The 14,738-nt window shown below is 38.6% G+C and overlaps 1 long non-coding RNA gene across 1 annotated transcript; it reads left to right on the top strand.

Annotated features, from left to right (window-relative positions):
- The first annotated feature begins 2,374 nt into the window (after window positions 1-2,374).
- On the top strand, window positions 2,375-9,135 carry LOC129172745 (uncharacterized). Its single transcript, XR_008567075.1, has 3 exons — window positions 2,375-2,465; window positions 5,628-5,732; window positions 6,364-9,135. It is a non-coding gene; the product is annotated as an uncharacterized LOC129172745 (long non-coding RNA).
- Window positions 9,136-14,738: the final 5,603 nt, after the last annotated feature.

The following is a 14,738-nucleotide window of genomic DNA, read 5'->3' as shown; positions in this document are numbered from 1 at the left end:
AAAAGTTATTGCCTGTCTGAGAAAAGTGTATAAAGTGGATGGTGAGGAGTTTTACAGCCTTAAAACACATTGTATTGTAAAAAAATGAAGTTGGCTACTTCGTGGATTTCACTTATTGGCTATTTGGGAACATATCCCCCATGATAAACGAGGGAACACTGTATAGTTATATGTAAACTTAGAGAACCCATAAGAAAAGAATTGAAATATAAATAACGTGTCCCAGGGTCAAACAATTAAGATCATAAAAACTTGAATCATAGTAATTAGTAAAGTAAGTTTTAGTTCTGCTTTAAATGTGAGTGCTGTTCTCATGCATATTCTTTTTTCCACCCAACACAGAGTTGTTGAGAGTTCTTCTGCTTTGGGAATAAGTGTTGCAAAACAGCAAAACAAGAATCATGCTGAGGTTCCGCATGATGGTGGTCTGCAGGTTTATTGGTGTATTTTTCAAAACCTTTGCTTAAATTAAAAACTGTATGACTTCAGGGATGTTCGACTTAAGAGCTTCCACTGTTGATATCTGCCAAACATCCGGAAGACTGACGCTGCTTATTTTGAACATTCATCTAATACAGAGAGAGTTCAGGCTTAGACCAGAGGGAGTCTTAGTGCATTCATCTCCAAGCTAAATAAACAGCGAGTGAAATAATGGGAAGATAAAATATGCCTCAAGCATTCTTATCATTATGACAACACTCCTTTCCATGGTTAAAATCTATGATCCAGGTGGAGCTTTTTGCTTAAATTAACTTCTATTTCAAGGTGTTTGTAAAGAGTAACAGTGAAGGGAAGCAAATTGAACATATTCTAAATGAGTTTGGCTCAGCTTGCTTAGATTAGCGGCCTACGCAAATACAGTTTATTACACTTTGTGATAAAGGCAAATTGGAAGACCGGTTTCTGCTAGGGTTGGGTATTGTTTCCATATTATGCGATACTGCTGTCAAATCGGTACTTTTCAAATGGTGCTGGTGCTTAAATGGTGCCCGAACAAGCACTTAAAAAACAGCATTGCGATTGGCATGTGTAGGTTGGCAATAAAGTTTAAACAGAGCGTTCGACTCTGTTTGCAGCTTGTCAGGACACTACATTACTGATAAGATATTCGTCTCACAATATCACCTTCAAGTACTTGTTGCAGGTGGCTGAGTCTGCTTTTATTTAGCACCGAAATGAGGCACCGATTCCAGTACGATACCGAGTTTCGGTACATATCCCTAGTCTCTGCACTGCTCATGATCTCACTCCCACTGTGCAAACACAGATACTTGTAGCAAAAATACTAGTGGCCACAAATTACTGGTGACAGAATATTTTGACTATATGAAAATAAACTCAATTCCACATTTTTAGTCTCTTAAAGACCACTGGTAATTAAGACCATCAGCTGTATTTCAGAAACATGGATTTAAATATGAAATGTTTGCTTCTTTCCACAAGCCAAAAAAGAAACCAATGTGTTTTGGGGACTGACAGCAGACTTTGAAATGTTGGGATTCACCAATTAGTGAGTTCATACTGGCTCTTTTTCCCCAACCACAGCATGATCCCAAGCCCTAAACATCTAAACACATCTGTGTTTGGCAGATGAAAAACTTAGAAATTGAGTTTGACGGCGTTGGCATGACAAAAGTTGGAAGTTAAATGACAATTGAGGGGGACAAGCTGGGTGGCGCTGCAGCACTGCCTTGTGTCTTCCCCGCAGAGGGACAATTCTGCCACATATAAATAAACACATGGCTGAAGCGGGCTTGCACAGAAGAGATTACTATACAGACACAAGGGGCTCTTGGTCCCCATTAGCTTGTCTGTTTTAAACAGTTGTCTACATGTCTTGGTGGAAAGTCCAATTCTTGGTTCTGTATATACTGTATATATGGATCCCTATACAATCAATGAACTATGCTTTACAAGTGACACTGTCTAACATTGACCACAGAGAGCCAAACTAAACTATTTTCATATGTTTCGTTGAAGTTTCGTTCCCATCAGCATGTTTCTTTAGAAAGGATTTCAAACAATAACAATCTTGGAGAGCATCTGGTTCATTTCGGAGTATTTCAACACGTGCCCTAAATGGGGATGTCCTCTATCTTTGAAAGTCAAACACAATCAGTGTCACTTGCAACAACAATACAGAAAGCTTTCACTATGCAATCATCGCAGTTTAGCACGCTTTTTCCTGTTGCCCTCAAGGCATGTTTATAAATAGTAAAGTAAGTTCATTGGTTTAAATAAATACTAAAAATATTGTTCTTAAAACGATTATAAGTTGTTTAAATGAATAATACACGTTTCATTGACGCTTTTATTAAAGAATATTATCGCTAAATTGTACTTCCGGTTTTCCGATCATCTACTTCCGGTTTCGCTTCCGGTTTTCGCAGGTGAAAAAGATCGCTTCCAAGAGACTGTTATGAAACGTCGTTAGAGGCCACGTTGAATTATCCAGGAGGAATGCCGTAAGTTTCATTATATTCTTGTTTTTTGAGACAAGTTTGGATATTAATGCTTACTTTGCCAAATTGTGATGCACTTTGTGTTGTAATGGCACCATGTATCTATCTGTCTGTGTTGAAATGGAGTTTATTTAATGTCATTACAATTTTCACTGCATATTCATGAAGACAATTAAATGCTGAATCTATCCTCCAGCGGTTTAACTTGGTGGCACCAACATCTTCATTGAAAACGCAACAATAGTTACTAGTTGCTTAGGCAATAAAATAACCAAATTAGTAACAGAATTACTTGATCGCTTGACGTACAGTTCTCTACCAAAATATTAGGGGGCAGTGTTTTCCTGATTAAGTAACCACAACGCTTGTTGAGTAGCTATTTAGCTTCCTGTGCAGAAGTAGTGAACAACGGCAACTAAAGTGACATCCAGATCGTTATCTGTGCATAATAACGCTTCTCATTTCACTGTCTGAAACAGTAATGCTATTGTAATGTTTCAAGTACTAATCAATCAAACAACCCGTTACTATAAATCCCAACACTGGTAATCATCAGGGTTATTTAAAGTTTGAGAAACTCCCATCAAAGCCAATGCAGGAAATTCCTATAAGCTTTCAGACTTAGTCGTGATGAGTAATGTGGACAACGCGTCAAAAAAATGTGGGGCACGACTGGGATTTATTCTGGATGCACGTATGCATTGCTGAACTATTCATAACCTTTGAATATTTGCAATCTGGGACAGGAAAAAGGATCACAAGCAGACGTAAACAATGAGGACGGTGATGAACATGTATTCGACATAGAATACAAAACAAAAACGAATACACAATCCTTATTGTTAGTTGCTATTGAAAAGCATGCATAAACTACACGCAGTGTACATTCCCAACCATAGTATTAATTTTCATTCAAAAAGGGAAGCAGCACAAAAAGAATTCACCGCCAAGTGGAATCGAAAATACGTCACACTCTGCCTTGCAGCGTTGAAGTAAATATTTCATAGCATTCTCTGATCTTCAACATTCATTTACATTCACGCACTGTCTTGCACAAGAATAACAACAATGCATTGTGGGGTTTTCTACCCAAACATGCCTCACTCCAACAAATAATTACACGTTCATTTTTTAAATACATAAATTTAGATTATTAGTATTATTATTATTACTAGTAGTAGTATATTCATTAATAATAATTTGTAGATATGAAATATTTTTCTTTTTCTTTTATTTCTTTACTTTATTTTGAAAATATTTGTTTTGTTTATATCAGGGCTGTCCAAAGTGTACCTGTTTTTTTTTTTTTTTTTTTGTCGGCCCACGGCACAGTGGTAATATTATCAGAAACAAAACAAGAAATAAAGTTAAATAATTTAAATAGTTAAATACTTTTTGGTAAATTAGGTAACAAAAAAGGTTATGTCCCCAGAATAAAGATAGTACTAAAATATTATGGGAATAAAGTCATAATTACAAGACGAAAATGTACAAGAATAAAGTTTAAATAGTTGAAAAATTTTAAAAACACAATCAAGTGAAAATATTGAAAGAAAAAAGGCACAATTTTACGAGAATAAAGTATAGTATTATGAGGAAAATGGAACTAAGCCTCTCCGGGCCTGGGAATGCCTCGGGATCTGCCGAGAGGAGCTGCACGAAGTAGTCCGGGAGAGGGAAGTCTGGGCTTCACTGCTTAGGCTGCTGCCCCGTGCAACCCGACTTCAGATAAGCGGAAGAGGATGGATTGATGGATTTAAAAAAGAAAACGGCAAAAATACGAAAAAATGAGCAAAGACCAAAGTTCGTACTAACAATACACTTCTCAACTATATCACAAAGCCAAGATGCAGGTTTAAAAAATATATATACTGTATATGTATGTATGTTTATGTTTACATGTAGCGTATATAATAATCTGTTTGTTTAGTGCTGCATGTCTGCCGTGATTATGGAGTTAATTGCAGTTGGATTTGCATATAATTTCCTCCAAAAAGACATTGCTTGTGAAAGAGTATCACGGTATGAGAAACATGCACAAATTTCTGCGCTTGTCAAGTCCTCTAAATGCACATGCAAGCGCTGACAAACACTGGCGATGCATCCAGATAAACAAATAAAGTGGTAGGAAAGGGGGAATCCACAAAGTGAATAGATAACTAAGTCAGTAAATAATAGAATACATTTGTTCCTGCTGAAATTGGTTCTTTGGAGGGAAGTAGTGGTTGCCATCAGAGGGATGAGGGGGGGGAAAAAGGGGCGAGGGAAAAACAGAGAGAGCGAGAGAAAGTCAGAGCTCATCAGCTTGGTGCAGATAGTAGCTTGGAGGGGAGAGATAAAGCTATTTTGGCACGGTAAAAATCACGCATCCATCACAACGCTTATCGGTCACTCGGGAAAGGTGCCTATAATAAATCGTCAAGTGCAGCGTCAATAGCTCAGAGCCAGACAATGGGAGGCAGTGGAGCTGCGCTCTTTGCTTGTTTGAACAGTGTGACTTATTTGGGAGGCAATCAAGGAGGATGGAGATGTTGAGAACGTGAGCTCACTTCATATCTAGCCGTAGGGAGATATGGAGGTGCACTGATGATTTCCAGATTTTGAAGGAGGAAGGGGGAAAAGTGGACGAGGTTCAGCCATCGTATTAGACACAAGTCATCATCTTCATCTTGTCTTGTCATCCTGTGGAGACGATGGAGTTGTGTGAATTTTCACAAGCTTTTCGGTGCCTCATCTGCACTAAGTGTGGAAGTGACAGGCCATGGGTCGGGCGGCGGGAGGTCTCACTGTTTTTACTCATGCACTTACGCTCACAAATACGCTCATTCACATTCATGCATGCTACTGCACGCTCCTGTACTAGCAGCCGCCAGTTCAATGTGTGCAATAAACGGGAACATGCCGCAAACATAATTTTCCTGTCTTCACATCTTTGGAGCGCATCATAACCGCACATAGAAGCGATCGTCGCTACGCACGTATTTATGAATTATTACCAACTAGGGTCAATGAGATGTGCTTACAGTGGGGGAAAAAAACAATTACTAGAGAAAAAAAAATCACCAAAGCTCCAATTTCTAGGGTCGCAAATGTGTGGCGATCCACTGTACATGGCTTTATCTTTTCAAGACTTAACAATTGTATTGCTTTGTGTACTTGCCTAAGCCACCTCCAGCTGGTCCAAAATGCAGCAGCAAGTTCCTCAGTCCCGGGCCAGGGGTGTCCAAAGTGCAGTGGCAGAGCCAGACATCTTTTTTTGAGGTGGCCAAGGTGAGACCATTACCCACATAGAGAGTGTACAGTAATACTTGCTAGTTGTGTATGTCGTATGCTACACGACTGAATACTTTCTTTGTGCATGTGGTGTGTAAAACACGATCTGATGTCAATTTCAGCCCATTTGCGCATCGTCATTTTATGACATGAAAAGGTGAAAAGTGTATGAGCTGACTCAGTGTGAACTTTCCGGGTATTTCCGGGTTCTTTTTTCTTTTTTTTTGTCAAGATTCAGACAATAACAAAGCGACACAGATTCAAAATCAGAAATGTAATGATTTTTACTGTGTGCAATTTTTGCCAAAAGAGACAAAAGAGAGTCCATTTTATTTTCATTGGGTTTTTTTTTTTGGTCTTTTCATTGTTTTCTTTTTTTTTTTTTATTTGGTCGTTTTGTTTATTATTAATAATAATAATTTAATATGAATTATATTGTATAATTTATAACATAAATGCAGGGTTTTTTGAGAGCAAATACACAAACAGGACAAAAGCCATCATTTTGATTTCTTTTCAGCAGTGGGTTTTATTTCATTCAAACACACACACACACACACACAAAGCCCATTACACTGCATGCTTTTATTGTAACAACCAAGATGCCTTCCTATTTTCATATTGGCAGTGGCAGCTCTGCGGGGACTGAAACATTGGCCTTGGTAAGCAACGCTTGCTTTGAGGACAGACGGTAATCCTGCGGCAAAACCCAGCTCATCGCAAGCCATCATTACATCTTTGTGACCCGGAGTGCTGCTCCCAAAAACCTCAACTTCCTACCTCCCTTCCTCCGCCACCCGGGAAAGATGATGCTTCGCCTCATTCATATTACCATTTCAAAGATTTCCAGACAAATCAGTCCGCATGGCTTCGCATTAGACTGGTGGGGGTGGTGGAGAGGCACTGTGAGTTTCCAAATGTCTCTGATAGTTAAGACACCGGGAGGCAAAGGAATATTGTGGCCAAACATGAGTGCAAGTATTCCTGACGTGACTTCAAAGTTGCAGTGGGGAGCGAGGCCAGGCTCCACCGTCATGCTCGGACTAAAATCCCAAATCTAGGCCAATAAAAAGACACAAACTCACTTTCCGTGATGCAGTATGTCGTCGCTGTAGCATAAGACCCCACTTTGAATAATGGAGGAGTGTCTGTGTTGGCTATAATTGCACACAGAATGCTCATTTAACTTGTTGGCACTTGCTCAAACTTTGATTTAAGCTGTTTTCCGATTCAGTGTGAGCGATTGCATTGTCTGTGGTGCATTTAAAGCAGGAAGAAATACAATTTCACCACTCAGAACTCACTTTAGTGACATTTAGGCGTTATTGCTCTATTCTCTGATGTCCTGAGTTGAATGTGTTTGCAGCTGGGCTGCGAATACGCTTTGGTAGAAACTACAAAGGCAGCCAAGACTGTGAACTTCACAGTGTTTCTACAAAAAAAAATCTGCTTCAAGGGGATAAATATTGCTGACGAGTCTTAGCGCTCCACAAGGGCATTCTTTCTTTCCAGGGTGCGATTGAAAGGCCCCAGTGCCCTGGATTCAAAGCACTTTTACACAGCTCTACGTCTGGCGTCGTGAGCTCGCATGGCTATATGAGGGCTGACACGCAGACAGATAGGATATCAGAGGCAAGGATGACACGAAGATGGCCTCTGAAATCAATTGTCATCCAGCACCACATTGGTCTTACCTACTCAGTCTGCCATCACTGTGCTCGAGCCCTTAATCGACCCCCCTTTGGAACAGATGAAGAGGCAACGAGACATGCGAGCGTTACGCCACATTCCACGCTTATCAACCCCCACGATCTCGCACAGCAAAAAATGATAACCATTTGCAGGCATTCAGTAATATTCATCATGTTCAGGGTCTCCTTTTTACAGCCCACATTCAACTATTCACCCTTATTTTAGGCCCTGTCTACATGGGATTTTTTGTTTTGGCGGGTTGAAAAGCAGTAGCTCCTTCTTTTCTTGGTGGTATGACTTGATGTGAATTTTCAATGGTAAGTGACGTTTCAGTGGACTTCTTCGGTATCAGCACCTCTTTTCAGCACCCCTGCAGTGTCCACGCTGGCGCCCGAGAGTGGCGTTACCTTGGCTCTTTTTTGCCTTGCCGTATAAAGTGACGCGAATAGCTGGCTGCGATTTTTTTTTATTATTATTTTTTTTTCAAATGCGATCAGAATGTTTGAAATGCTGTTGGAATACCGTAAGAATATTTAGAATGCAGTCAGAGTGCAGTTAGAATACATTTCAAATGATATTTTTCCACTTCGAATCCAACTAAAATGTTTTTAGCATGCTCAAAATATTCGGGACCCTTTTTATATTTGGAATGCACTCAGAATTTTTTGAATGCACTTTGAACATCCAGGAATTTTCATTCAGATTCATTCCACCTTCCATTCTGGCTCATTCCCCTTCTAGTGGGACTAGGGTATCAAGGAAAGAAATAGCCATCCCAGTAGTATATCTTACAATGCATGCAAAACTATTTGAATGTGCATGTTTTCCTCTTCGCTGCCTACAGTGTTTTGTTGAAGGTGATTAGAAAAGATGCCGCAAAAATTAGATTAAATGTCCATCCTGCAAGGATAACAACAGTGATACGGTGTTCAGAGAGGGCTGTTTTGTCATTTCCGGGACCTTTTACTCATTGATTGTGGCTCAGTGGGTCAAAAGCAGCTTTTTTGAAGAATTCTCCCTATAAAGCAAAAAACCTGAAGCACAGTCTGCCAACACTGTGACCTTTTACGTTTTCAAAAAATATATACTGCATGCTGTAACACATTACACCTAAAGGTTAACGACAATACTCAATCTACACGCTCCTTCTCCATTCCAGCGCGGGCAAATGCTTCAAGCAGGGAGACAAAAACAAAGCAAAAAGTTTCAATTTTTATACCAAATGATCTTAGATTAATCAAATTGTAGGCAGCATTGGCAAATTAATTACCAGGAATAGGAAACGCTTCCAGTCAGGGGCTTATGAATAAAGAGCCAAGTAATAGGTTGCTGAAGTGCACTAAACACATCAACAAACAAGCTTTGGTAGGTTAATTAAGAAGCTTTAGGCATTCTTCCTGTTCTAAGACCTGTTCCACGGCCAGGATTTGCTCAATAAGGTTTCTCCTGTTCATAAGCCTTCAGGCTGAAAAGAGACTAACAGCTGCAGTTTTGATAAGAATAAAGGAATTGGAGTGGACCTCGCCAGAGGACGGATGTGGCTTAGTTATACAGGAAGAATATGTGAATATGGTTTGTTTTAGAATTATTATAAACCTGGATTTAAAAAAACAACACCTCAACTAAAAGTTGTGTATTTTTTTTTGTAAAATAATTTAGCTACTTTTTAGATAAATTTTAAAATTTCTACACGACAACTCATCTCAGACAAAATATTTACTGTACTATATTAACTGTATATATATATATATATATATATATATATATATATATATCAACACCTTCCATTCTTTTCTTTTCACAAAATACAGTGACTAAATATCAGCACATAGAATCTTATACAAGAAATGTCAACATGTAAAATGATGATTAAATAAGCTCTGCTTCTTTCTACTCCTTAGTTGAATTGTGCAAATGTGATGTTCCATAAAGTAACTTATTAAGCATGTCTGAAACAAATAACCCATAGTATATACATCTGTATATAGTGTCCTCTTTTTCTGTGTTGTCAGCTGGCCCATTAGGCAATATAGGCAACTGCTAAGGCCGCGGTGGCCTCCGGGGGGCGCCACAAATCGGGGAAAAACATCACTTTTAGAATCAGAATCAGGTTTATTGCCAGGTACAGTTCACACAGTAAAACGAGTTTGTTCTGGTGGGTTGGTGTAAAACGAAAACAAGCAGAAGACACAAATTCTAAATATAAAAGTGACAGTGTAGCAGTGCAAAACTACTGAAGAACTACTGATGGCGTTAAATACGAACCATACAATCCTAGTATTAGTTACAGGAATATTGATGGTGTTAATATTTTACGATATTTACAGTTATACTGGTTTAGAGCAGAGTGCAATTTAAGTGTGCAACATAAGCAGTAACAGTGATGATGTGCGTTAATGAACATGTAACATACAGTATATACTCCACGAAGGGGTGGGGAGTCAGTGGGGGTCCTGGGTCTTGGTCATAAGGCAGGTGTGAGACAGAAAGAAACTGTGATATATAAATATGTAATATAATAATTAGAATAGTATATTTTACAATAATTATATGAAAACTAGTTACATTAAATGTAAAGCGATACTGAATTATTATTAATTTTATTATTATTACTATAATTATTATTATTAGTAGTAGTAGTAGTAGTAGTACCTGTATACTACAATTACAACTACTCTTATAATACAAATGATAACAAAAGTCTCCCCGTGCCCATCATTTTTGTATTTAGCCTTTGTATATAGTTCGTGCATATTGTGAATGTAGTTTTACAGTTATTGTGTGCAAACTGTGTGGTTATTTCAATTATTTGATGTTTATTGTTGTATTTATAATTTATTACTATTTTCATTTTCTTATCTTGGCTATGGCAAGATAAAAAAATGGCTCTGGCATATGTGTGCTCAAATAATTCATTATTTTCCTATTTGTATTGTATTACTTTCATCTTTCTTTGTTCCATTTTTTATTTGAGTCATTTTTGTTGTTCTGTTTATACTGCAAATTGTCTCGTGCACCTGAGCAATTTCCCCAATGTGGGATAGATGTTATTATCTTATTTCAAAGTCACCGCTACATGAGGAAAAAGTGTCATGAATCTTCCTCAAACCGACTTTGATTTGTGACACAGGACCAAAAAAACCCAAACATGTATCATGTCCCATGGGGGAAAATTGTTTTCAAATCCAAATGACCAGCATCACGGAACATGACATGTCTCCGGATAAACATGTATGTTCATGTTTGGATGTCGAAGCTCATTAGGAAAAGCAACACGGTGTGTTCATTAAAATTAATAAAGAATAACGGAAAAAATAAAAAATAAATCCAAGACAGCTGGGGCACCCGTGACTAATTAGTGTTCAATTATTTTTCACTAAAGATTGCGAGGTACGCAGGAAGAAGAGCGCTGCGTTGGCCTCAAAGGCTCTCACGTTTCCAGAAGCAGGGTAATCTCTCTGGGCGGAGATAATGATTGTTTATGTGAGATTTAAATTATATCGTATATGAAGCTATAACGGGAAAGACTGACTTCAGCTGACTGGGCCTATCCAAATGCTCTTGACTGTGGTCTCTCATCAGTCGCCCTGAGAAAGTCGGCGGTTGGCTTTAAAGGCTAACTCAGCATGAGCGTCATATTAAACAGAGCCCTGGAACATCTTGCTGGAGTGGATCGCTTTACGCTGAAAATCCAGTGCAACCTTGAAATGATCCAAGCTAGTTTGATAGGTATGCGTCTGTCAGCTTGATGGTAAATTATGTCCAAAATGTCACAGCTTTGTTTATTTTTCTTTCTTTCCCTTCTATGGAATAACGCCTAATAACCAAAATGATCCAGCTTTGGTGACCATGAAAAAAACACCCGTCTTTTCTTGCTCTTTCGTTTCTGTCTCATAACCTTGACCACAAGTACACACAAAAACCACACACAATTATTATCACAGCTTTCCAGATACAGTAAAACAGCTGCAGTTTGACTTGATCTGTTCTAATGAGAGCGGCAGTAAAGTCGGTAATGACATGTCGGCTCACAATGCCATTCCAGCACTTCCTGCTGTATGACCCCAGAGTGGATGTGAAAACTCTGCGGGTGGAGAGAATGTTTAAAGACGGAATTATATGCCGCCAACTACACGGTAGGAGAGTGGATAGATGACTGACTGACTTTTCCTGAATGTGACAATACGGCCAGCTGTTAGCTTTATTTTATAGAGGAGACAGTGTATCTCGGTTGTAGAGGTCATTTGCCACCAGGGTGCTTGAATTTTGCAGTATATACTCTGTATATCCAACTTATGCAAAGCATTCTATTTTGCATTACCCCTGAAATTTGCAACAACCTTGTTTATTAGTGATACTTAAAGCCAGTCAGCGCAGTACAGCCACTTGGATATTGCCCCATCGAGTTTACCACGCCATTCAGTAACTGGAAAAAAATGGGAGGTCTGTCTGATCTGCCACGGTCCACCGGGCGCGCTGGCCATCAAGCTAAATACCCGAGTTGTCAACTTGATGTCGAGCGCGACTCTTAAGGCGTCAGCGATCAAGATTTACAAGTGTACTTTCGCACAGCTGGCATCCGTTACACTCACTCCCCTAAACCACTCACTCTAATCCAGGTCATGGCACCAATGGGACTCAACTGGTGCGGCCCTATGCATGCCCGGGGCTCGAAATAGGGTCTGTAGATTGAGAGTCCAGAGCGCTAGGCATCAAGCTAAAAGCACGACTTTTAAGACGTCAGGGAGTGAGGTTTGCCAACATACTTTCGCACGGCTGCGCCATTTGTCACCCTTCGAATTTTAGTTTAAGTGGGCGTTTATACCTAAATTATAACTAAACTAACACCAAGTCACGAACACTGCACACAGAACACATGAATGACGTATAGAATACAGTAATAAAAACATTTAATATAGGGACAATTCCTTCCTTCTTTTACTGTGTCCCTGTAGTTGTCTTGCACACTGGGAGGGGTGTTTCAAGGGAGGGAGAGGCTGGCTTATTGGGAGGATGAAGTGTCAATAATGAGACCACTACACTGCTTAGTTATCATTGTCCATCCTTTCACATGGGTTTGTGTCACTTTCACTTTTCTTTGACGCACTGCGAACAGAAGAGTCTGCCTCACGCTTTTGAGACATACTGAAGGGAAAAAAGTTGCCTAAAAAAGAACTTTCTCAGTATAGCGACCTGCATGACAAAACATTCCTCCGCTTACGTATTCTTCCACTTATTCCACGCATTCTTCCGCACTTTCTTTTTTTCGTACAGTACTAACAATTTATGAGAGAGCGTCGTAACTATGAAATGCCTTAACATGAATGGTCATAACACAAAAGTTGGAATGTGAAATCCCGTAACACGAAATGTCACAAGGTGAAACGTTGTAATTTGAAATGTTGTAACTCGAAATCCCATAACACAAAACGTCACAACATGAAATGTTGTAAGTCGAAATCCCGTAACATGAAACGTTGGAACATGAGGCCTGCTGTCAGTTGATGTTTGAAAAGTCCTTGATGTGCATTGTACACTTTATTTTTGCATGCAAATGTACATCTTTGACTATGATGGCAAAACAACACAGAATGCTCACAAAACACAAAATAGTCTTTAAATTGAAAATACTGTGTAAATCATACTAAAAAAATATCATTAAAAAAAACAAACACACCCTTCATTTGCGTTTCTGTGTCGTATGACTAAATTTAATTTAATTTCCTTTTTTGTTTTGCCTTTGATTTACACTTTTTTTATGTCTTAAAAGTAACATACAGTAAATAGCTTTTTTTAAACGGATTGATCGAGTGGAAATGGTAGTATAATGGTTTCAACATCCAGCCATTGGAGCCGTCCAGGGGCAGTCAAAAGCATGGATGAATGGGAGGGTTGCGTCAAGAAGGGCATCCGCCGTTAAAAACTAAGTCAAACAAATCATGCGATTGATTCTCTGTGGCGACCCCTGACCAGAAAAACCGAAGGACAACCACCACCACCATGACATACTGGAAATATTATTTCGTGATATATTAAGTCAATGTTGTACTTAACATCCACCTTCCATAAGTGTTTGTTTTGGGTACATAAATATCAGCAGTAGTTATTTTTTAATGATAATGAACATTAACAAATATAGATTTATAGCTTTTGCAGATTCATGGAGAGATTGTAATGAAACCCCGCCACTAAACTGGCTAAGATTAGTTAACCCTAAAATAACACTGCCAAACGCTGTGGACGTCATCTGCTGGAGGAATTAGGACATGGTTGGGTGTCGACTGTCAAAAATCCTCCGCTAGGTATTAGTTGAAGAAATATTACTGCACCACCTGACATTTTAGCAGCTGGCAGACAGGAGTGGAGAATATCTACTCAGCGCTGAAGATCACAACAAGCAACAGATTCAGCACTGTGTGTCTATTAAGTGAGAGGGTTCAACCGTGCTGATGCAGTCTAGCCACATTTGTCTGGCAAATACACCTCATATATTAATCATGGCGACAATTTTAGATTGTGAATGGAGCAAAAAAATAATAAAAGAAGGCCAGTAAAAGCAAGACGCAATATAGGTAATGGTTTCTGCATTTTGTTGCCCAAAACCACATAATCAAATGACTAACATGTGTCCTAATGTAATGTAATGTATATTGTCCTTAAATAAAATTAGATGCCAAAGTTAACACCATTTTAATGGAATGGTCCCTTTATTATTTCAGGTCAGAGAGCCTTCGTTATACGTGAAAGCCACACAGTTAATATTGCTTTATTCATAAACATTGTGCTTTTTGTTTGTAGTACATATTTTATTCATTATTTAATGTAAGAATTCATTAATTGTACATAGTGGATTCACGCCCTGCAAATTCACAGATTTTTTGGTTTAAAAATATATACAGTATATAAATACTGTATATACTGTGTGTATATATGTATATTTATTTATTTTTTTTTCCAATATAGAGTGGAGCCTTGGCTAGCGTTATTAATTTGTTCCAGAAGGTCCGACTTTAAACTAAACAGATGCTAACTAAATCAATTTTTCCTATTAGAAATAATGTTAATCCAATTCATCTGTTCCAGAAAGCTAAAAATGTTCACATAAAACAGGTTTTTATAGTTTTACAATTATAGATTTACATGCAGAAAATAAGTTGTTATACATATGAATCCATATAAATGATGAATGAACGGGATGAATGAACATTTTACTTTTATTTTAATTGAAAACGAGAGTCGTGACATGACTGTTGCCGAAGACACAATATGGCAGCGAGATCAGCACCTACCTCTTCAACACCAACTTTCTGT

Source organism: Dunckerocampus dactyliophorus, chromosome 19 (assembly GCF_027744805.1).
Source record: "Dunckerocampus dactyliophorus isolate RoL2022-P2 chromosome 19, RoL_Ddac_1.1, whole genome shotgun sequence".
NCBI lineage: Eukaryota > Metazoa > Chordata > Actinopteri > Syngnathiformes > Syngnathidae > Dunckerocampus > Dunckerocampus dactyliophorus.
Note: the sequence above shows the minus strand (reverse complement) of the source record. Positions and strands in the feature narration are given on the sequence as shown.